Here is a 25,386-nt window from a genome sequence, read left to right as displayed (position 1 = left end):
TTTGCTCTGGCCTGTACACTAACATTGGCGTCACTGGCAGACATTGTCCTGATAATCAGCCAAAATTGCTTCATGTTTCCACTGTATAAACAATCATTAGGGTGTTGTTTTGTTCATTCGCTTCGCCGCAGCTTTTTATTTGTGAACAGTGGCTGCAACGAAAACACTGACAGCTTCTAATCTAAATCTGTGATAGCTCCGAATGTCCTGATTGTGACAGCATAGCAAGGCAAATACATTTGTGACTGTGCCTATGTGTGCATGTGTTTGTGCCTCCATATATATATATATTTGTGTGTGTGTGTGTGTGTGTGTGTGTGTGTGTGTTTGCGCGCGCACACACACGCAAGTGTGTGTCGGACCCCCTGCTGACTTTCCACCTCATCTCCATATTCCTTTATGGGAAATGTAAATGGATACATGATTATCTTTACACGGACCCAAGCAGGAAATGGGATCCTACCCTTCGCTGTGACTAAAGAAGAGAGGAAAATGTTATGGTACACATTATAAATGATTTGCGCATGTAGAGTATGGCATCTTTTCCTTGATAACCTCTCTTGTGTGTTTTCAACTGAGATTCAGCAAGGTCCCAGTGGTGCAATGTTTTCTCCTTGTACCCCTCTAAACTATAAACAGCATTATCTGTCTGCCTGTCTGCCTTCAGTTTTCAGCCGTTTACACTGACCTGGTATCATATGGTAATAAATCCCATTGAGTGAATGATGGGTGATAGGCTACTTGATGCTGAATAATTGGTCATTTTGGTTGCAGGCTCCCCTGCTTCACATTATAGGGATAATGAAGGCCTGCTGAATATGGTGATCAGTGTATGTCTGTCTGTGTGCATCTGTCATGTATGTGCATGCATGCGTCTGTGTGTGTTGCAGAGGTGTCTCCTGAGTCAAGGATTATTGCTGATAGATTATTTCTTCAGCCCCCTCGTTATCACTGGATCAAACAGACATGTGACCCGCACTTCATCACGCTATTCATCCTCCTCTTAAACTGAGCTCTGGAGACCTGCAAAGAAGGCTGCTGGAACCATATGTACAGGGCTGGGTTGAGACCAGGGGCACATAATACTGCTGCACTGGGAGCCTTTTGCATAATTTTAAATCCCTGCTTGCACTGTGTGTAGTATATCTATACCAGCATTATGAATGTGGTTTTACAGCTGAGAAAACCCCCCATTTGAAAGAGAGGAGTGGCTGATTTCAAATCACTTTTCATCCATCTGTATCATTCTGTTTACATTGAGGTGCAAAGCCTGGAAGTTTTTAAAGAGATAGCTCTTTAAAATCTTACTCTCGTCCTTTCTATACTGCTCTGGCCTCTACTGTCCAGACTCATGTTCCAGTCCCTGTTATTATGCGATATTGTCGTCACCTGTCCTCATTACTAGTTGAAGGACAGGCCCTTTGATGCTCATTAGCGAGCACCCCTATGTCAGCAGTACAGACTAGTCATAGAGAGGTGGTGTGAGCTGGAGTCTGTGATGTCAGCCAACCTGTGTATACCATGACAGTGGTGACACCCAGCCGCTCGTCCTTTTGTCAGGGGCCCCTAACGAGGTCATCACTGTCCCTGAGACAGAGGTCACCCTTACATTTGACCCCTGTCCCTCCCCACGCTGTAATGTCAACAACTCCTCACATCACCCACCCGTTGGTGTCCCTGAGCCGCTCTCCCCCATTGGCTGGTGGCATGCCGAGCTGTCATGCAAGTGGCCAGTGTGTGTGAAAATCAAGGTGGGCTGATGTCTTTTAATGAGACAGACGTAGAGCCCCGCTAATGTCCCTGCCTTCGTTAGGCAGGACCCAGCTGCAGCCTGTCAGCCCCCTTGTTAAGCTCAGCCCTGGTGGGACGGCCAGGCAGGGCAACACGGCTGTCGCTCTGTCTATCTGTCTATCAGTTGGTCAGCTTCTCTCCTCCCTTTTCCCGTTGGTGGACCTTAGTCTCCAGGGTGGAAGGCAAGCTCTGCCTGCCTGATGGCATGGTACTGTATGTCAGGGCTGTACTCTCTGCTGCTTTCCCTGGATCCTGGGAGGTGGTTGGCTAATGATCCACCGACAGGGCTTTGGGGCGCTCCACGGCATTTTGTTTCCTGATTAGAATGCAGCAGCGGCCTTTGTCAACAGCGATGTCAGCCGCTGTAAGGACAAAGCATTGTTACCAGGGGCATAATTAAATCTGTTTCCTGTGAATCTGCCACCTGTGTTGACCAGGCAATCAGGGATTCAGTGAGGGTTTTTTTTCCGCCTCCGACTCTGTGTTTTGTGTTTATTCTCTCCCTTCTCCTTCCTCTGTATTTGATGCTAATATGATGTGTAACAGGAAGGCAGCTACATAACAGGGAAAGAATATCATTTTATTTTTCTGGGATCATTCCTTTGTGGGGTAGTAAACACAAATTAGAAAACACATTAACAAGCTTTTTACTTATGCTAAGCTCTAAATTGCAGATTGTGATATCAAAGCCCAGAACTTAGTTACTGAGTAGTGATTAATAATTTGAAATCTTGAATCTTGTAATTATATTATTATTTTCAATCGTTATGTATAAGTAAATGTGTAGTATAAATATATTTACACATTTATATTATATTGCATAATTATAAATGTCTATATATATGTATTTTATTCATCTCTCCTAACCCTGTTATAAAACACTACAGTTATCTGTCTCATCAAATACACAGTGACATGTGAGCCAGAGCTAACCAGACCATTAAAAGCAACAGCAGTCCCTGGGATATGGACTGGTCAAAAATTAATTGGCCCCATGGCTGTTTGAAAGCAGAGAAAAAACAACTCCATGGAGTGTATCAGGATTTCCCACATAAAATATGTCAATTTTCCCTGCTCAAGCCAGTCGGGCAATAATGACCCCATGGTGCTGTAGAGTGGTGTGACAACACAAATGACACTACACTGTGTGCTAATGACATGGGATGTAGTTGCTGGGTAAACATGGCAATTAAACAACAGTCTCAGACTGAGTGGGGCACACATAGAACCTTCACAGGCCCCATTGTGTCTTTGTCTTAGCGCACTCTCTCTCTCTTTCTATGTTTCTGTCTGTCTCTCTCTCTCTCTCTCTGCAAGACATTTGCATGCTGGAGGCATAATTGGCTGGTCTCATTGTGGTGGTGGCAGTATTCCTAGAACGAGGACATCTCAATGCACCTCACACGTCCTCACTGTCACAAGGCTCGCTGCTGAAAGCCTTCCTGACACAAACACAGCAACACAGAATGCTCCCACAATGGCAGCCATGTCTGCTCCCACTCAAACTACACCCCGTGACAAGAAGGAGCTGAACTAAGCACATTTCTCTTCCCCCCTTGCAGTTTCCAAAGTTCAGGATTACCGTCAGCATGCAGGAGCTCTGCTGGAGAAGTTTTTTGCTGTCTGAGAAGGCTGTGTGAAAGAGTTTTGAGGGTGACAGCCGAGCTGTAGCAGTTTGCAGGAGGAAACTCATGTTGAGTTTGGGTATGTAGGCACATTTGAACATGCAGTAACTTATAAGTGGCACATTTTGTATGCATGATGGACTGAATTCAAATCTCTTGTCAATTGGAACGTAACACACCAATGTGTAACATATTTCCTATTTCAGAAATGACAAAGTAACAAAGAAAATATGGCCAATTAGTTGCTTCTACGTCCCAAAGTATTCATTTCCATCCATGATCACACATACATGTTTCTTCATCTTCAAATGAATCATTTAGCAGATTAAGAGTATGCGTGGCTGCCCACAGGTGACACTGCAGTGTGCCACAGTGGCCAAAAATTTGCTTGCCACATTGATAGAGTACCCCTGCCAAGGCCTTATTTCATTCACCCGTGGAACAATTAGCAATGCTGAGCAGTTTTGCAATTAACAGCCTCATAACTGTCACATGGCCCCATTTTTAAATCAGCAGGAGTAATATCTGTTTTAGAGCAAAGTTTAATTACAAAGTAAAGCATTTGCATTGCAGCGATTACCATTTTTAAATTACATTATTTTTTTTATTTTTTTTAAACCTCTACAGGCAAGCCCCCTCCCTGTAGCAAGATATTTTTTTGGCAGGGTTTGTGTGTAATTGTCACAATCATACAGAGAAATTACACAAAATGTGATAACCCCTGTGCTTTACCCCTGAGTGGTGATAGAAGAATACAGTTTTTAGGTGACAAAATAAATGAATGACTGCTGGTACCAGTGGAATTGCACTCACATCAGGCTTGACATTCTCCATCAAACTCCATCATTCTATTGTGAACAAACAGTCTGTCTAAAACTCTAAATGGGCTCAGTCAAAATGGATGCTAGAGCCCAGTCAAGGCTTAAATCATCTCTCTGTTGAGCTCAAAAGACAAGCATTGAAGCCAGAAAATAGAAGAGCTGATGGAATCTGGCGCAAACACATTCCCACCTTTCCAATCTTATTTTCGTCTCTCGCCTTCTGCCTGTTTCCCTTGCTGGGGCTTAGTGTACTTTTTGTGTCCCAGTGCGTACAAAGTCTATCAGAATGCATTTGTTTCAGGGAGCCCCCATTCACTTTCAAAGGGTTAAACAGACCATTCACCGGCCTGTCAACATTCCCTGGCCCGCCTCAAGGAAAAGTCTGCTTAAGTTTTGTTCCCGATCAACACTTGTCTCCTTGGCCCGTTGTTGCTCGCGTCGTGTAATATCCATGACAATCGTGTTGGGCTTTTCAGGGGGCTCTGTAGCACCCATTCTGTGGGGCCACTTTCAAGCCATGAAGAGCTTTATTTGTGTGGATTTGAAAGAGTCATGTGAAGTGCCCTCAGGCTGGAATCCTCTTCAGTGGGTCACCACTATCTCAATGGACTTTACACACAGAGTCGGCCATCAGTACTGCCCTCACGTTCTTATTAAGCAACATCAACGCCACTACTGCTACTGCGAGAGTTCTGAAAGTCCTCTGAAAGGTGCACTACAGGCAGAAGTAAGGGGTGAGCAAGGAAAGAAGGGAGATACAAAGGGGAGAGACAGACCCAGGGAGGAAGATAATAGTCTGCAGCAAAGAGGTGAAGAGCAAAAATGAAGGAAATAAAAAAAATTGGCTTTGGGGAAAATGATGAGCATAATATTTTAAACTCTTGACTTGGCTGGGTGTCTAACTTCAGCAACGCCAGAACCCCTTGTGACCCCCAACCTATCTCTAACCCACCCGACGGAAGTGTGTGGACACAAACAAACCACAAAGCAGGCACTGAAGGCCGGGGCGTGGGAAGTAAGGGAGGTCTACCGGCGTATCCATTTTCATGGACCATATGGAAATTCTGTTGTGTGTGCAGCGGACACGTTAGATGGCGGTGACCCTAACGGCCATGTGTGTGTATGCTGCATGGTAAACAGTGTGGAGTGGGGCGTCACCCTGACCCCCGGCATATGGGTAGCCATTCTGAAGGAGGGTTTTCACAAACACAGCCATGCTGCGAGGCAGGCCCTTGGGACTTTGATTTGTTAATGAATTGCTCTATTGACTTGCACCTTTGCTTGCTTCATTAGAAGACACCAACAACACTCCTTTTCTTTCCCCCCTTCTTTTTATTCCACCCTGATCTTATGCACAGAGAGGAAAATGAGGGCAGAAGGAGGGAGGGGGTATTACAGAATGCTATTGTATGTTTGACTTAAATCTTTAGGCTTGTCATCTGTTTTTCCCCCTCTTCTGTGGCTTCAATTCTTTAGCCCAGCTAATTTGTATTGTGGCAATTTAAGACAACTCTCCAGTGCTCAGTGATGCAAGAGAACAAACCTAATGCCCGCTCCCCCGCCTCTCTGCCCCCCCCCCCCCCCCCCCCACAACCTCCCCCACTTACACCCCCCAACCCAGGCAGGCCATGGCCCAGGACCAGCCTCCTCTAAATCTATTTCCCAGTCCCTCCCCGGCCCTCATTACCATGTGGAGACAATAATGGTTTTGTGAGGACGATACCTGCTTTACAAGTAGCAGATTATTGTGTCCCGCCAGTGTTAACACAACAAGTACAAGCCCTCTGTCTGTGGCCATTCCACCGGCTGTCAGCACTCATCCATAATGGCAGTGTCACACCATAACACACGGCACACAAAGACGTGTGACCCTTTAGCTACATGCACAAAGACATACAGGCTCTATAAGACTTGCACAACATATGGCTGCAGCATTATGGCCCTTGGTTTTTCCACAACCTGCCACCAAGCCAAAAACGTCCTGCCCTTTGTCCAGAAAATGTGTTGCCCCTGGCTGCTAGGCCACCCAGTGCCATGGTTGTGCACCAATTAGACCATACTTTAGCAGGAGTGCCATCTGTATGCCAAATGAACCATTCTGTCTGCGCGTTCTGTCCTGATAGGTGAGAATTTTACAGTCCTAAGAGTGTATTAAAGACAGCAGGGGTCTTGTGTGTGTGTGTGTGTATTTGTGAATGCATGCATGTACTTATAATATTAAACATGAAATACAGATTTTACATTCCGACTGTGTGTGTCACCAACGCCTACAGCAAACAAAAGCAAATAAAGGCAAATCAAACTGTCCCATATCTAATCTTGTTGAACTTCCAGTGACATCTAGAAACATGGGCAATTTAAAGGGAGTTTTTCTTTCCTAAACCAACACAATGGAGAGTGTGTGTTTTATTGTGGCTAAGGGCTTTTATCAAGTCCCTGAGTAGATGTCTTAGCAACTCTATTGACAATGCTTCATGCAATGCCATTGCTTACACTGTCATAGAACGACATGAGAGTAAGCATAACAGACTTTGACAGCCTTTTATCACTGCTGCAGACAAAAGGAGTCATCACAGGAAATGTGATACTGTATTTCTTATCTCTAAAGAAAACTGCAGATATTTTTAGAAAAAAAATCCAGTGATGTTCGTTCCATGTGTGTCAATATATTTTCTTCATTTGGATCATTAGCAATGCTTTAAACTACATTAAAACACATTTTCATGACTGATTGTTGTGAGACTGTATTGAAACAGTATGTGTCAGCAGCAGTAGAGAGGTGAACTTTTTTAACTTGTGAACACCGGCCGAGGGAACTTCCTCTGACTGTATATGTGTGGAGGCAGTGGGTCAGCTGGAGGAGCTTCCTGCCTCTGCAGAGTGGTGGACGCCTGCTGTGTGGGTATAACATGGCAGGCCAGGTCTATTGTCTGGAAAGAGGATGTGCTATGGTGTTGTCTCGGCTTTGGGCCGGGACATACTGCGTATGACGCATGAAAACTCTTGCTGGCTGGACCCAAAGAGTCAGGGTGGAGTGTGGAGTTAAGGTCTGGCATGGTGAGGTTGTATCCAGAGATGGGCAGATAGTTAACCCCTATCAACAGGAAAAGGTCACATCAGCAATCTTTTTAGGGAGATAGCGTCATATTTAAATTGCTTATTTTAATTTTAATAACATCATTTTTATTTTTGGGGAAATTGAATTCATTTAGTTTTAAAATCAATATGATTCTATCCAACTTGCTAAATCAGTCTGTGGATTTTTATGCCATAGCTGCCCTTTCCTTAACTTGTCTTTGCCTCCAAATAGTTTATTGGAACAGGTTGCCAGATGAACCCTGACATTGGTCTTTGATATATACTTTTTAGGTATTTTAGGTGGGACTGGAACCCTTGTATAATTTAAAGGTTGCTCTTCACCAAGTTCCCTACTCTCAGCTTTGACACCGCCATATGTGCAGGTTGCCACGTGGCCCTTGACCTGGGTCTGAGGGCAGTCAGATGGGTATGGTGCTTGGCAGGAGGGGAGCAAGGAACTAAGGGTTCTGTGGATTCAGGCTGTCAGGATCTTCACGACAGGAAATGACTTTTTCTTTGTAGTTGCAGATCTGGCTGGTTGCAGTGTCTTACTCACAGCTTGGCTGATTTTATTAGGTTAGAGGAAGCAGAAGAACAGTATATTATAATTATGTAATATCATTGGAATGTTGATAAAAATATGTTTATTCTTAAATTTTGCACAAGCAAGATCCAGCCAAAACATTATTTTTTGGAAGTGGACAACGCAGTATGGGCGAATTTAGATTTTGGAAATGCTGGAGTGTTTGACATGTTCTCATAATTTGTAACAACAAGCTGAAATTATGGGAAGTCACAACAAATCAGATGTCCTAATTGTAATACCCTCCCACAGCAAGATCAGATTTAATGAGGTTGGTTTTATTTATTTTTAAGTCTTAATTTAGAAGTTTAAACTTAATTTGGCCCGGGCAGATAACAACCCGGTCTCACGGCAGTTCATGAAATGGTCCGGTTATTTTGATCTATTGATTCGTCAACAGGGACACGCTTTTCTCGTTTATTTCATGGTGGTCCCCTCAAAATAAACAACGGCTGCCGGGACATGATCTGCAGTCTCTGGGGGACGCAACAACAGGGAAATGAAAAACCACACGCCGGCGACAACTGGGACATAATCCACGGCCTCTGGTGGATGCGACAACAGTGAAATGAAACGCCACAGTCCGGCGACAACTGCCATGACACTGGGCTTCTCTGGGGGATGCAACAACGGGGAAAAAAAATGCCACACTCTAGTGACAACAACTGGATGGACAGCCACACGCGGGACGCTCTACAAGGTACGGTTGTAGTTAGGAAAAGAACAATGGGGAAAGGAACCGTCACACGCAAGAGACGGCGACAACAAAAAGATTGTTGTGGTTAGGAGAATAAGAACGCGAAAAAGCAACTGACACACGGGGGACGCAATCCCCGGTCTCTGGGGGGTGAAAGTCCTATGTTGTTTGACCCAACCAAACTCTTTAGGCGGATTTTCGGCTTTCCTATAGAGGGTTTTCACCGACGTCACATTCTTGGCAGTAACCCGGATGTGCGGCCATATTGGAGGCACTCGGTGTAAACAACTGAAAGGAGTACAGTGCAGTATTTTGCACTTTATTTTAATGTAGCCATGTCTAAACAACAGATGTAAAGACATATAGGGAAGGACTTGGCGCAATATTTTGAGAAATTACAATTGATTGGCGGTGCAGATTCCTACAAGTCGGCTCCCTCTTCTTACATCCATGACGACCCGGTGATTTTTTCTTCAGTTGCATATCCCGATATAGCTATTCAACTACCTGCTTTTCTCGCCCAGCCCATACACAGCTGCTGGCTTTAAATCCTACAAAGGTTTGGAGGCCTATTACTAGATGGTGTGTGGATGAGTGAGGGAGACGCAGTACCAAGTCATTAACGACCGTTGTATTGTGAAGGCCAAAGTAAGGAATGCAATAATGTCTTTACTCAAACTTTAACTGTATGACATCATTGTGATATTCAAGGTGTAGACAAGTGACTCAATCTTTGCTATCTACACTTCCTGGGTGAGTTTGAGCTTTGCCAACCACAAGCGCCTCCTTTCCTCTGATAACTTCTGGCATTCCTCTCCCTGGTTTGAATAACTTTTCCATCTACTTCAGTGCCTGTGCTTTGTTGTGATGCGGAGTATCTCCAACATGGCAACTTCCGGTCTGATGACTCGTCGTGAAAACCCTCTACACTACTCGCTACAGTAATCCTTCTGTTATCACGAAAGATTCTTCCCATTAAAATTCATTAGTTTAACATTCATACCACCACCAAAAAAACAACAAAATCGTGTCACTGTACACGGATCAATCAATAGATTAAATAACATCACCGTTTCACGAACTGCCATGAGACTGGGCTGAAATTAATACATTTTCCCGTACCATGATTCCCTGGCTTTTTAAACTATTGTTCACTCATGAGGATGACTTGCTAGTTTTAATGACAATAATAATGAAATGGCATTCCCCAATGCTCTCAAAAACTAATTGCTTACACAGAAAAGAGGAAATCATACCCAGGGATACTGCATCAGCTATTAGACCTTGCAGGGGTGGGAATTAGCAGAGGTCTCATGATACAATATCATCACGATACTGTCATACAAAATTATAGCGATTTTAAACAAATTGCACTATTCTCCTATATATATCACAATATATTACCTTTTTTCCAACGTTTTTTTTCCCCCCAATTTCAAAATATGTCCCCAAAAGGAAATTTTGTCAACATCTGTTTGATCTAAAAATATATATTTCTCTGTTTGTTCATCTCACTTCAATTTTGTTGCTGCAAAATGGGATTGCCAAGCATACAGACCAACACATATATAATAATAGATTGATACCTGGATCTGTGTGTTGTTACAGTATTGCCATGGAAAATATTGAGATACTGTGCTGTATTGATTTTTTTTCCCCCAACCGTAATATTTTGCTGTCAAAATTAATTTCAGACATCTATACAGAGCATTTAAAGAAACACTGATAAGCTTTGTATAATCAGTGTAATTGCAAAGGCAGAATTAACTACTTGCAGCTTGCTGTCTCAAAATGGAGTTTTATTACTCCTAAAACAGTCAAAGAATGATGCTGTCAGTTGTCAATTGCAAAAACAAAGATATCTTTTGTTTACTGGAGAGCTGACATTTTGGAGATGTATATGCTTTCACCTTTTGAAGAAGTCTTGGTTGATACACACTTCTGCAATTTAAGTTTTACTATGCAATGCAGGGCCAATATGGAGTACAAGATAATATATAACAATATAACACATTCATAGAACACCCTAGTCCTGTTGTAGTAGAACATACTCTTATTTCATATGAAATGCAGTCCATGTTCTATGTCCATACTGTGCATATTAAGAAGTGCTGACAGCATAATCCAGACACTGTTCATACAGTAGATGGAGCCCGAGTTTGGATTGGCTGGAAACGTTTATCAAACACACAAAACAATTAGGCAGGCAGAGTGATGGGGAGAGACAGAGCTAAGCTACCCGACGGGGCCAGTCACTTCCACAGAGCTGCATCAGGAACAGTTGGGTTTCATTTTGCATGCTGCTGTGCTCGGAGGAATCTCAATATTTATCCAGTTTGTCTGGCCGTGGCACCTGCTGGGGGAGACATTAGTCATTTGTAAGTATTAACATGGGCATCCCCTCCTTCCCTCATCTCCCCTGTCTCTCTCCCTCCTTGTCTTCCTCCCCCCTCTGCACTCTCACTCCCTCCCTCTGTGAGTACACTGTCAGTCATGTTGTAGCCTTTTAAATGTCATCCACTTACTGTGGAGAGCAGTCGCCCCACTTGACAGTTTTATTGGGAGACGTTGTGATGACGGTGATGTGAGAGCGAGAGAGAGACAGAGAAAGTGAGAGGTAGGACTGGGGGGAGGCATCATTGAGTCAAATCAAATTAGAATAATCAGAGTGATGTGATTAATAGGAGTGCCATTGTGGGGTAATCATGCACAGCGATCATCACTGCGGTGGACTTCAAATTAGCGTGCCCTGCAGTGAGGCTTTGATCTGGCAAGCATCAAATAAAGCTGGGCGTCAGGTTGTCACTTACTTAAAGTACACCTTCGCCTTGACGTCTTTTTGCCACACTAAAAATAGAGACGGAAGACAAAACGTGACAAAAGCCAGATGTACAGTCGAGAAATGATCATGATTGCTCTGTTTGGCATCTGCTACAGTGAGCCACTCAAGAAGATCTACATTTCAATTTCTTAAGGTGGACTTAGAATCCTAAGTACAAAGGTAAGAGAAAGAGACAAAACTAGAGTACTTGAAAGGAAGACATCAAAGAGACATTAGCCTGAGTGTTTTTTCTTTCAGGCATCAGGCCCAGTTGTGGTTGAAACATCGCTGCAGAAATCACCAAGGAATTATTTATACAGTCTCTTTCTCTGTAATTGTCCTGACTTTAATAGAAAACATCTGGATGAGATTTGAAATGTGGATGCTGTGCCCTATTGGCCCTTCTTTTATTTCAGTTAGCAGTGCTTAGGAATGGGAATAAGATAGATAGAACAAGATTGGAATGCATATTGCTCCCACTACTAAAAATCAATTTTTAGACAGTACAAAAAATCAGAATAAAAAAGGGAAAGTAGCCAAAGAAGGCTTTGCCCTGATGTCAGAGAAAAACCTTGGGAGATGTATTGGCAAAGAAAAAGAGACATTTAGGAGCTGTCATGGAACATGTAGTTGAGTTTGTGAAAGCTCAAGTGTCATGGAGACTGTGCTTGGTCTCTGAAACACAGAGCTTGCCTCTCCCCCTACTACAGGAATACTGACATTTTCATTAAAAGGTCACCAATCTTTTCATGTATTCACCTCAGCTTTTTAATGTGAGTAGAAAGGTGAGCAAGAGAATGAAGAGAAGTGAGTGAGAAGAAGAAGACAAAGACAGAAAGAGAGGATTTAAACACAGACTGAGGTGAAGTGGGACTCTGAGAGATAGTAGATCAAAGAGAGAAAAATACCAAAGCGATCAGCTCTCAGACCAAGGTTGGAGCTGTGAAGTACATATCCCCAACTCTTATCTCATACAGATATCGAGCTTTGAATGGTTACATGAGAATACATATCGTTGACTGCCCTTATAGCATGTCTTGCACTATGTACTGTTTATACGGTTGTGGTGTCCTTGCAAAATGTCACTGTTCCCACTATACTTTGTTAAAACATGTCCTTAAACCAGTGGCAGCAAACAAAACCCTGTGTGTTTACTGCATACATGTTAATTAAAGTGAGTCTGACACTCAGCGAGCAGGCCAATGCCATTCATAACATCACTTTTGCTAACTGCAAGGTTGTTTATAATGCTCCTCATGAAAGGACAGACTCAAACAAACCAATTTTAATTGTAAGCCAATGAACCAAAAGACATGTGCATTTAAATCAGCATTTGTATGTAAAATAATTCGGCATCAGTATGTGAGGATATCCATTACTGAGCTAATACTTTGAAATGAATGCCAAAATAAAAGGAGGCCTTTTAGTTCTCTAATTTACTATGTCGACCGCATGAAGTTAAAAGATGCCCCCATTTAGCTGTTTAAATGAGGATGTAGAAATTTTCCCTCTGAAAATGGATTAAAATAATTTGGCAAGAATAATCATTTAAATAGCAATAAGGACCCAGAGTGTATCTATTGAGCATAAAATAATTTCAAGTATAAATTAAAAAGCTTATTACTGCCTTTCATTTCCTTGAGGGAATCGCCTGTACTCCTTTTTTCTTAGCTCCCTTGGTAGATGGGGTAATTTTCTTTGGAGGCTGGTGGAATAAGCGCCGTGCGGCCGCGTGTTCAGCAGGGAAAGTACATGAAAGTCTCCTGTTTTACACAGTGGATCTCATTCTCCATGCTGTCCATATTTCTGTCTGTCTATCTTGAGACTACCGCTAAAGCTCCTTAGTCTAACAGTGTTAGAAGAGTAAAAGAGACCTCGTAACTGCGGCTCAATGCGATTCTCAGAAATAAATCCAGGTCTAATCTTTTATGCCTTACCTGTCAGAAATCCTTCACTCAGTGCACCCCTGCATTCCTTTACACATTGTCAATATGTCAGAGTATTGCTGAGATAGGTTCATTTCAACACCGGTCAGCTGATATACACCCCAAAATGAAGTTGTGCAATAGACCGGCCTGGGAATGTTTCAGTGCTGGAATGCAGTGTTCGGTGACTGGAGGGAGTCAAGTAGGGGGTGGACAGGCCCCGGCTTTTGCTGTGTGACGTCAGTGTGGTGGCATGGCAGAAATCTGAGGGCCCGTGTGGCCCTGACAGCTGCGTTTGCCCACAGTAATGCACCCTGCCGGCCGAGGCCAAGGCCTCTCTCCTGCTGTCAGCACACCGATCGGCTTTCATGGATCATCTCTTATCTGCCGAATCTGTCATTGCAGAGGAGGGCTCCTTTTGCGGGGCTTTAAACCATGCTGCCATGGTTCACAGGCTCCAAGCTACCCTTATGGATACTTTTCTCTCTCTCACTCTTTCTGTCTTGCTGTCTTTTCCAATTCATGTCCAGCTCTCTTTCTTCCTTCATCACTCCATCTGGCTCTCAGATGCATGCCCTCTCTGTCAGTCCATTTTTGTCTCTCCGCCGTTTGTTTACAAGTGAGAGCTAACCTGAGAGGCAGGGTATTGGAGCTGGGGGATGGTGGATGGTCGCAGTGTTCGCAGAGCAAAGGAGGGTTCTGGTAGGGAAGAGGCTTTTGTTTGTTTGGACAGATGCACAGGCCCATCTCTGAACTTCTGTCAGTGATCAAAGGAGCCGATGATGTAGAACAGATTCATGGGCCATGTCTTATCAGCCCTTGCTCCGGTCCTCATCCATCATCCTGAGCCCTCGTCCATCTCATACCGATGACAGCACCCTAAACAAAGGGAATTAATCACTGACGCGTCCATCTTTGGCCAGGTGGCCTCACACCCTCCAGTCATCCATGCAGGCTCAAGGGGCTGAAGGTGTACCCCCAGCCCCGCAGGGCAACTTTTCTCACTGGGTCTGCTCCTTTTCCACCACCAGCCTCTGGTGCTCTTTCAACAGGTCGGCAAAGCTCTTCCGGGAATTAAGTTAATAGGAGATGAGCCCTTTGAGCCAAGTTTACAATTGCTGGAAATACAGTACATGGTCACATGCACTCCCAAATGTGCATACCTATGCAGCACGCACATATGTCTGTTTCTCAGCTTGCATATGCTGAATGCACCCAGTGGCCTGTCGGTGTTGAAATCATTTTGTATGTATGTCCTCTTACTGCGGTTACCTTCGGTCATCGGCATACCCCATTATTGATTTCAAATGGAAAGTGAGTCATTGCGCTTGTAGAGAATGAAGGGGAAAACCGCTTAAGTGGTTCCTTTGTGTCAGCAGGTTAAGCAAAGCGTTTCACACAGGCTTTTACAGCTAGAGATAGTGCCTTTGTGCCTGAAAAGACTCAACTTAAAACAAATGCCAAATGTGACACCAAAGGGTAATGGCTACACACAAAATGAGGCATTTCTAAGGCTTGTTTGTCACGCCAGGCTGTACTCTCCTTCAAAAGTTCCAGAGGTGAAAATGAGACTTAGTCGCAGAGTTTCTCGGTTGGTAGAACCACTTCAGTCAAAAGGTGCATTGAAATCACAATGATTTATTGTGAAGATACTGACTATACTGATAATAATTTGAGGTACTGATAAGATCTTCTAGGGAAGCCACACTGTGCGAGTACAATTCTTGATTTAAAGACTAATCTTTAATACAGGTAGTAGAATATATAGGAAACAACACAAAACTAATGTTAAAAACATTAAAAAATTACATGACCCTGCAGAACATTCTTTCAAATGTTCTTGGGAGGTTTGTTGTAATATACAGTAGGTTAGCAATAGTGACCTCAGCGAATTACCATTATATTGCTGTCCATGCTGGGCTCCGAGGGGTGGTTATAGCAGTCAGGGAATGAGGTCAGGAGGTCAAGTGCCAAAGCATAGTGTCATGGAATACAGAGTCAAATGATAGAGCATGTGTGCATGAAGAGGCTAGCAGATGCAGAGAGGAAATGCCAGACAGAGACACAAAGTCAAAGTCATTTCTAAGGTGAAATCTTAAGCAAACAGATGTTGACAAGCAGAGTACAAGTTCATCCCAAGGTGACGTTTGGACATAGAAAACATTCAGGCAAGGCTGTGTAGTGATATAAAGGGAACACACACAATCAGCACCTATCAGCCAACTCAATATTTCTCTCATATTCTCCAATATATGTCTGTGAAGTTGACTAACCTTGCTGTTGTCCTTGGCCTCTGAACTGTTAATGAGCCTATTTGTTAAAATGACACTGGCAGGCAGCATAAGCTCAGTCCCTCTATCCCTCAGAGTAGAAGTCAGTTATCCCCCCTCTCAGCTCATCTGGCAGAGGTGAGGGGATATCACTCTGACTGCTGTGACAGCTCTACTTTAGCATATTCATGACGAGTAGAGACTCATTTCACAGGTGTATTAAAATACCCCTAACCCCTTACTCATAGGGAGCCTCGTCTCACGCCGCAATGGCCAGACGCCATGCATGAAAATCGATGGGGAAAATATGTAGAAATATAAGCATGCATCAGAGGCAGGGTCAAGAACCTAATTTCACAGTGACACCGGGGGTAATTTGGCTCTAGAAATGTTTGTCAATTCGCCATTCATTTGAGCAGGCATGGCATTGTGAGGCACCTGATGTGAGTGCAAGGTGGCCAACCTGAACGCCTGTATTTATGGCGCACTTTTGTGAATACATTACACCTGTCACAATGAAATAAGTGACATACTTACATGCTGCGAGGAGGAAGTCCAAAGGGGTGAGCACCGGGTGAGGGAGAGATAAGAGGAGAGGTAATTAGCACATTCATCTTTTTTATGATATCATTTTTCAGACATATATGATCACAATGTAAATTAGAAATAAGGAGGGACCTGCAGAAAATGGAATTCATTTGGAGCGGGTCAATCGCCCTACAATAGCGGTGCTGGGAGGCCAGGTGTAATTTACGGTGGCGCTTGGCCCTCTCTCTCTCCTGCCATGCACCTGGCAGAGCCTGATACCCTGCTGCTCCCCACAGCTGCTGGGCCTCCTCTCCCACAGATAACACTCTCATCTCCAAATGAGATTCATTTACCGCACAGGAAAAGGAAGTAAGGAAAAGAAAAGGGAGAGACAGAGAGAAAGGAGACAAACCTGCTCTCCCTTATTTTGCACCATCATTCTGTCTCTCTCTCTCTCTCTCTCTCTCTCTCTCTCTCTCTCTCTCTCTCTCTCTTGCTTTCAGTCTCTCATGTGATTCAAGACTAAGCACTTACTGTAATGACATTCTATGGATTATTGATTTTTGATTTGTTTTTTCTGCTCGGCAGATGCCCCCCGTTTTAGCAGAGCCATTACCTCCGTAACGATTAGAAACAAAAAGTTAATTATGTAATTATAAAGCCAATAACAGCCTGCGCTGGTTTACCCTGCTTTAGTCGGTTTAAACATTATCTCTTGTGTGCACATCATAACAGGCGGAATGTGAGGAGAGGAGATTAACGCCTTGGAAAGCAGATGCGGAATTTAATTCTCCAGTCCATGGCTGCCTGGGAAACCATTAAGTAATCACAACATTCTCCCTCGATTAAATTCACGGCTGCCACTTTGCACACAAAGGGAAGGGGGAAGAAGAGGTGCCTGCAAAGCTCTCCCATTTTTATTGACTGTAACGTCAGTCCCTGCCTGCAGGCACAGATGAATAAAACTGTTAAATAGGGTGCCTCAATCTGTCAGAAAATGAAAAGTTTGAGTGGGCAAAATAAAATCTAAGTAAAATAAAAAAGGAGGGGTATGTTGCGATGTGTTCGGCCCGATAAAGCTCACTCAGAGCGGGTGGAATAAATGGGGGAGCAAAAAGATGCACTTGATATTTCTCCATTATTTTCAGTCATTTTACTCTACCGCAAATGATTTTTGTCCCCAGCAGCTACAGATAAGGTTGACGGAGAGAGGAAGTGGCTGAATTGGACTTGGTTTAAATGGATTAAACACACATACAGAAGCACACCAACATGGGCCTTAAGTACTTTGTGCTGGCACACACACACACACACACACACATATGCACACACGCAGCTGATGTGCAGCTGAGACACGCATGTATTGACAACCTAGAATACATACAGCAAGTGTGACTAATTACTTAAGGATGGGTATGTGAGGAATTAATATGGCCTTGAAATGATATTTATTTAATGTTACGCAGTGAAGATGGTTGAAACAGCCCTAGAGAGATAGAGGTCAAAGGGGCGGTCTCCTTCTATAAACGAGCACTTAAGGGCAGAGAGAGGGTCCTGCTCTGATTAATTGGGTAATTCATTAGTTTGGTTAAGTCGTTTAGTAAGATGGGTGAAACGAGGGCCTATAACCTGAGGGCTCTGCTGAGCACTAGCTACAGACGAGGAGGAATACTGTGGCTAATGCAAGATAACAACATCAAATGAACTGTGAACAAATACACATCTATAGAACCAGGACTGTGGTAGACTGCGTCATACGTGGTATATACTGTATAACATTGGCACTAAGCCCGCAAAGTAGTCAGTCAGTTATCGGTAGTCAACGGCTATATTTTTGAGACCTGCCTGAATATGGTATCAGAGTAAAGTATACTTATAATTCAACCAACGTCTAGTCATTGCAAATACCAAATGAAAACATCACATTGGCGACGAGGATAAAAACAAACCAGGGACTTTGCTCACCAAAGTGGGAGGACCACAAGTGGCTAGTTCGGACGCTAACCTGAGGAGGATGACGAGTTGCTAATACAGACGGACAAGGAAAAAAATGTCACTTGGGAATACTGTTGCTCTGCCAACTTTTGATACCAAAACGGATCCAAGCTCAGTGGGACCATGCTGGACAAAATGGATACAACGGTTTGAGAACTTTAATACAGCAGTGACTATTACCGGAGATGCTAGGCAAAAAGCATTGCTACTGCACATGGCAGGAGAGCGTGTGCATGATATCTATGACACGTTAGAACCAGAGCAAGATAAATTTGCAGATGTTAAGCAGAAGCTAGGCATGTATTTTGCACCTAAAAAGAACGTCCAATATCAAGTATATATGTTCTGAAAAGTAGTGCAACAGCCAGGCGAAAATCTAGACATATGCTGTATCAGACTACGCATGCTAGTAAAGAACCGTGAATTTACATACAGTAAATACAGCCTGGAGGACCTTCTCAAATACAGGAGAACGTTGGAACTGTCCGAGCAAAAAGCAGACGGCATGGAGCAGAGTGTAGCTGCGTGAGGGAATGCACTGCATCAGACCGGGCGAACAGCTACCAGCCGACACACCGGGAGAGCCAAGCCCAAGGTCCAGTCCAGGAATTGCAGAGGAAAATATCCACTCGACGCGACTGCCCAGCAAAAGGAAAAGACTCTAAAGCATGCAGCAAGCTAAACCACTTTGCCAAGCAGTCCAGGTCAAAGTAAAGAATGCCTGGAAAGGACTATGACACAAAACACAGAGACAACAACAGTAAGCCAAGTACGAAAACAGTAAGAAAGGGTATAACATCACCAGTGCAAAACATAGTACCACACAAGACTTGTCCAGTAGTGATGAGGCTTATGTATTTGCAGCCAGTAGCAACACAAATACTGTTCAACCACGCACACACATTGGGATCAATGGCGTGAAGATTGCAGCGATGATTGATTTCGGGGCTGCAGTGAATATTATTAATGAATCAGTCCTCAGCACATTGAGACCATGCCCACAGCTTAGCCCAGCTGATATAAAGATATTTTCATATGGCAGCACTAAAGAACTGCCCAAAACACAATATTCACTGCCCACAACACAATATTCACATGCAGCACAGAGACAGACAACAGAAAAACCATGTAGGATTCTATATAAGGAAGAGTGATAACTGCTCTCTGAAAGGCTACAAAACAGCTAAAGAGTTAGGCCTCATCAAGATCATCAACACTGTATCTGCTCCAACCAGCCCAATACCTGTTTGAAGGCATTGGCATGCTAAAAGACTTTCAAGTAAAACTTCACACAACTTAACACTGCCATCCAGCACACTTGTCAGTCACATAGGCGGGTGCCTTTTCACATCCGACAGAAGGTCAAAGACGAGCTGAAACGGCTTGAGATTGATGAAATCATCGAGACAGTCACAGGCCCTACGCTGTGGGTCTCCCCCATTGTGACGCCACCCAAGCCTCCGGACAAGGTTAGAGTCTGTGTCGACTTGAGACAGGCCAACACTGCCATTCAACGTGAACGCCACATTACTCCCACCATAATCAACGAGTTGAGTGGAGCTACAGTCTTTTCCAAGCTCGACCTGACTGCCAGTTGCCATCAGCTAGAACTCCACCCAGACAGCAGGTACATCACAACATTCACCACACACCTTGGCTTGAGATGCTACAAGTGCCTGCATTTTGGGATATCTTCAGCGGTGGAGATGTTCCAGAATGCAATCTGCCAGACTCTGCAAGGTATCAAAGGGGTGACGCAAAAAATATTGTTGCCATTCAGCAGGCTAGTGATCCACAAGACCCGACTGAAGTCAGGAGTCTGCTTGGCATGATGAACCACTGGGCTTGTTTTATCAAAGACTTTGCTTCCATCTCTGCCCCACTACGTGAAATGACCAGGAAAGACACACCATGGCACTGGAACCCTGAGCATTCAAGAGCGCTACAGACGATCAAAGACAGCCTGACCAACAACACGGTAATGTCATACTTTTATCCAGCCAAAGACACCGAGGTTGTGGTAGATGCTAGTCCAGTCAGCCTAGGTGCCATTCTCTACCAAAAGGATGGAAAAGGAGAGAAGCACACCATAGCATACGTCAGCCATATTCTCAGAGACGTAGAAATACACTTCTCAAAAACTGAAAGAGAGAGAGAGTGTCATCCTTGTCACTGACCACAAAGCGCCCTAGAGGTCATATGGGACAACCAAGGTCAAAACCATCTGTAAGGATCAGGAGGTGGAGACTGAGACTACAGCCCTTCATCTTCACGGTAGAATTCAGGAGAGGCGCGGACAACCCTGCTGACTACATCTTCCGTCACCCCATCCCGATGCCGACAAGTGAAAGCACAAGAGTCAACTTTGCGGCTGACTATGCCACACCCAAAGCCATGACTCTCACCAAAATAAAAGATGAAACCCTAAAAGACCCGATCCTGCAAAAGGTTAGTACCCACGTCAGAGATAACACATGGCATAAAATCAAACGTGACACACAACATGCTGCAATACTGAAAAAGTACAGACAGATTAGTGAGAAGCTTGCTGTATCCCACACCGATGGCGTCATCCTGTGAGGTACAAGAATTGTCATCCCTGCATCCCTTGAGCACAGAGCACTACAGCTAGCCCATGAAGGACACCAGGGCATTGTAAAGACTAAGACACTGTTCAGGTCAAAGGTCTGTTTTCCCAACATAGACTAGAAAGCAGAACTCATAGAAACACAGAGCACCCCATGGAAACAGAGACTCAACACGTCCCTCCGTGAGTACCGCGCCACACCACACAGCACGACAGAAGCATCAGATGCAGAACAGCGCAAGATCCACACAAAGATCCCGTAAATCACCACAACCTGCGAAGACCACACTGATCACACTATCAGAAAGCAGGACGCGACTGCAAAAGCTAAGATGAAGTCCAACAGATGTGCGCCGGCTGGCAAGCACACTCACCCGTGGTGACAAAGTACTTTACCAACAACCCAAGCACAACAAACTCACTACCACGTTCAACAGCAATCCATACACTGTGTCAGAGGTCAAAGGCTCCATGATCACAGCAACTAAAGATGGACATTCCATAACAAGAAATTCTTCCTTCTTTAAAAAGACCATTTCCAAGAAAGAGGATGCGCTCACAGATCCTGATAAGGAGGATGAGGACACTGTTGTTGTGACACCGAGGCATCCCTCTCGAGTCATTCGCTAGCACCCATCTTACCTCAATGACTATGAGCCGGCTTAAAGAATGTCTACATTTAATCCAGCAATAGATTAATCAAATTTTTTCTGAATGACTGTTTTGTTTATTAGATTAATCTAAATGTTTCTAAAGGACTGTTCTGAATCTGGTTGTTTGAAAAAAAGAAAAGAAAAAAAGAGTGTTGTAATGTTTAAGATTTACAACATTAGCATGATGTTTATGACAGCGACGTATTGTGGAACGACTGCGTCATACGTGGTATATATAACATTGGCAATAAGCCAGCGGAAGTAGTCAGTCAGTTATTGGTAGTCAACTGCTGTATGTATGAGACCTGCCTGAATATTTTACCACAGTAAAGTATGCTAATAGTTCAACCAACGTCTGGTCATTGCAAACACCAAATGAGAACATCACACTATGTGCCAGAGTGGTTGGGCTTCCTGGAAAATGAGCAACAAACAAAGGCAACACATTGACACATAAACACACAAATGCTTTTTCATATTGATTTTAAGTTGAGTTTAAACATGTTGAGAATTATAGTGCAGCAAATAGTGATGGGCGTCTTACTGGAGCTCATATTGACAAGCATTAATGCTACATGGAAGCTCAGGTATGTGTTATTGACTCTGTTGTTGAATGGGGAGCTTGAATGTTTAAGGGCAGTTCTTTATACTGTATTTAGATAAGCTTTACTTCAAAGTGCCTGCCATCATCTATCATGCTCTTTGGGTTATGAGGCGGTAAAGGGCTCTAGCTTTGGTCTTAGAGTCTGATTGGTGAGCAGTGTAGATGTGGGTGTACATGTGTTGTGTTGTGTAAATATGACACTGTTTTTTCATGGCTATATTTACACATGCTTCTTTAAAAGTACTTCCTTGAATGTCTGGAAACCTCACTTAGAAATCCGACACACATTTACAAGCTGGTGCATGCACGCATGCATGCATGCATGCACGCACGCACGCACACACACACACACACACACACACACACACACACACACACACACACACACACACACACCTGCATATGCAAACACCCGCACACACACGCTGAATCACATGCATAGCTTCTTTTCAGACCCATACAGGGCCCAGTGTGAATGCCAGCCTGTTGCTATACTCCCATCCACTCCTGTCCATCAGTTTCTTCCCAGGGGCCCAAGTTGTACCCCAGGGGCCTGGGGCCTGCACTTCCCCAATCCCTCTTCACTCAGCGCAAATGCCAGGATCAGGTTTGGGAAAGGCAGCAGTTTTTTGTGTACAGTGGACAGCTGGTAAATTCCAGATAAGAGCTGAATTTAAAGTGAGTACAAAGGCAGCAAGCATGGGCTTCCTCTTTGTCTAGCCTTGCCTATTGATGAGCTTCTCAATCAGGCCCAGATGGTTTGTTTCTACAAGCATCCACACAATATCATAACAGCACTGGCAGAGAATGACAGGCACTGTTTCTACCTGTTAAGCCTTTTCAAGGCTTCCGTGTTACACCAGACACTGAATGGACTACGTGGGACGATGGATTTGAATACAGAGGTTCAAATTCAAATATACTTGTCGGTAAAATCTTTGATCCGAGCCGAACGTAAAGGCGGGTTTGCAAACAATTGCTCTGTGCAAATATTAGCAAAATCTCCAGAAAAAAAGAAAGAAAAGTCTTTATAAATGGATGGATACAACTGTTGTACCTTAAAACTAAATGCAGTGGTACAATACATTTTTTTACCAGTGTCAGTTTTGTTTTAGCTTTATAAAGCTGCATAATGACCATAGCAGACAGTCTCTAACTATCATCAGCTCCTAAATTCCTCGAGGACCCCTGTAGCTTGGTTCAAACATCCCCCACCTGACCCACACCTCTGCTAGGCACCCCTGAAACAATTGGTATTGTTGCTCCCTGTCACAGGAATCTGTCTGACCAAGATTTAGTTTCATGAACTTATTATCCTACAAATAATTAAGTGTGTACACTGAGCTGGGCAACATATTGATAATATACTGATATTGTGATATGAGACTAGATATCGTCTTAGACTTTGTAATATATCCTAATATTGTACCACTTATGGCATAAGCGGTGTCTTTTCCTGGTTTTAAAGGATACGTTGCAGTAAAGCGATGTAATTTTCTTACTGTTGTAACTGTTCTATTATTTTCTTTTATCCACTTAGTCCTTATACCCACAATACTGATTTTTATTAATCAAAAAACTCATTGTGTAAATATTTTGTGAAAGCACCAATGGTCAACACTACAATATTGTTGTGGTATTGATATTGAGGTATTTGGCAAAAAATATCATGATATTTGATTTTCTCCATATCGCCCAGCCCTACGTGTGAACATCTCTAACAGACTTCGATAAACGGAAGGAGTGTGGTTGACAAGTACCAAGGGAGAGCAAACATGCACACACAAAACAAAAAAATACCAACAAAATTATTATAATTATTAGAATTATTTTGGTAGTTTATACCTAACATAAAACATGCACTAAAGAACACAGTCAGTTTAGCCACATGCACAAGCAAGCACACTCACAATGCATAATGCACACACACCAAGCATGTGACATCAAGAATTCACTTTCTCTAAAAAGCCCAATTCCTCCCCGAGTCCCTTTTGAACCAGGTCAAAGCCCCCACCCACAAGCCCCAGCAGAAAGGATGGGAAAACTAATGACTACAATAGAGTGTTTGCATTTTTCTTGGGCCCTGAAAAACACAAAGAACAAGGCCTGTGACAAGCTCCATTATTTGGTTGCTCTGCCAGTACGGAGACAGCTCCTGCTGGAGAGATGAAAGTGGGGGGTTTGGGATAGGGAGGACAGGAGAATGGAGAGTGTGTGGGTGTGGGTGGGGGGTTATGTGTGTGGGGTGTCAAGAGGGCCACGGAGATGGCAGGTGATGAGGACGGTCCCGCCCTCGCTGCCATAACCCATGTCGCGTGGAGCTACGGGCCCATCAGCACAAAGACAAATTATCGCAGGGGGAATTTCACGGACAGGAAGAATCTGTCACCTAGTGGAACCCTCCCTCTTAGGGACTTCACACAGCCATTATGAGCTTCTTTAAGGAGGGAAAATTCACTGAGAGGCCGGCATCCAACACCCCCAGTGCCAAGATGGATGGGGAGGAGGAGGTGTGGGTCAGAAGTTATAGGGGAGTTGTTTTGCTTTTACTTTTTTTATACTGTCTGAAGCACACCCTTAAGACCTATTACTCTTCCTATTTTTAGTAGTTATTTATTTCAGAATGTTGCTGAGCAGCCATGGACAAAATATCAATATAATGAATGACTAAATGAAAAAATATCATGTTTAAGCTTTTTTTAAGTCATTAATTAGATATTTTGAACATTTATGAATGTTGTTACTTGTAATGTAGTATGGACCCCTACCCTGCAACTTGTTTGAAATAAAGATCATCAAAGACTATTTGCCTTGGTTTTCTTTGAAAATTTGTTGAAATGACCTCCCTGTCCAGCGTTGAGCATGAGGATGTTCTCCTTCTCATTTCTTCTGTCCCTGGCATACAGCCTCCAAGAACTTGGACTGTTCCCAGCAAGCGCATGAAGAATCATGCAATAATAAATATTACCACTCAATTGGGTATTATATGTACTTAGAGAGTTAGATTTATAAATTAAGGCTTTGTGTTTAATTGGCAATTCCCTGTGAGAGTTAACAGTGTTGAATGTGCACTTCGTGGATAAACTTAGCATTAAGCCTCTAGATACACAGGCAACAGTTGTTGGGAAATGCGGGCAAACACATGATGTCAGACATTGTAAAGAAAGGCTGTTCCAACAGGAGGGCTGCTCGTGGTGATAAATGTTTTATTTATTCGGGATAGTAAAGTGCTTGCTATGGGGCTTGTACTTTCACCCCAAATGAAAATATGAGAACAAGAGGGCTTTTAACTCCAGCAAGAATTTCCACTCTTATATGAAATGTATATATCATTACCAAAGGCAAGAACACAGTCAATCAAAGCTCCAAACAAAAGAAAACAAACATGTTCAAAGATCTATCACCTGA

This window comes from Etheostoma spectabile, chromosome 1, assembly GCF_008692095.1.
Source record: "Etheostoma spectabile isolate EspeVRDwgs_2016 chromosome 1, UIUC_Espe_1.0, whole genome shotgun sequence".
Taxonomy (NCBI): domain Eukaryota; kingdom Metazoa; phylum Chordata; class Actinopteri; order Perciformes; family Percidae; genus Etheostoma; species Etheostoma spectabile.
Note: the sequence above shows the minus strand (reverse complement) of the source record.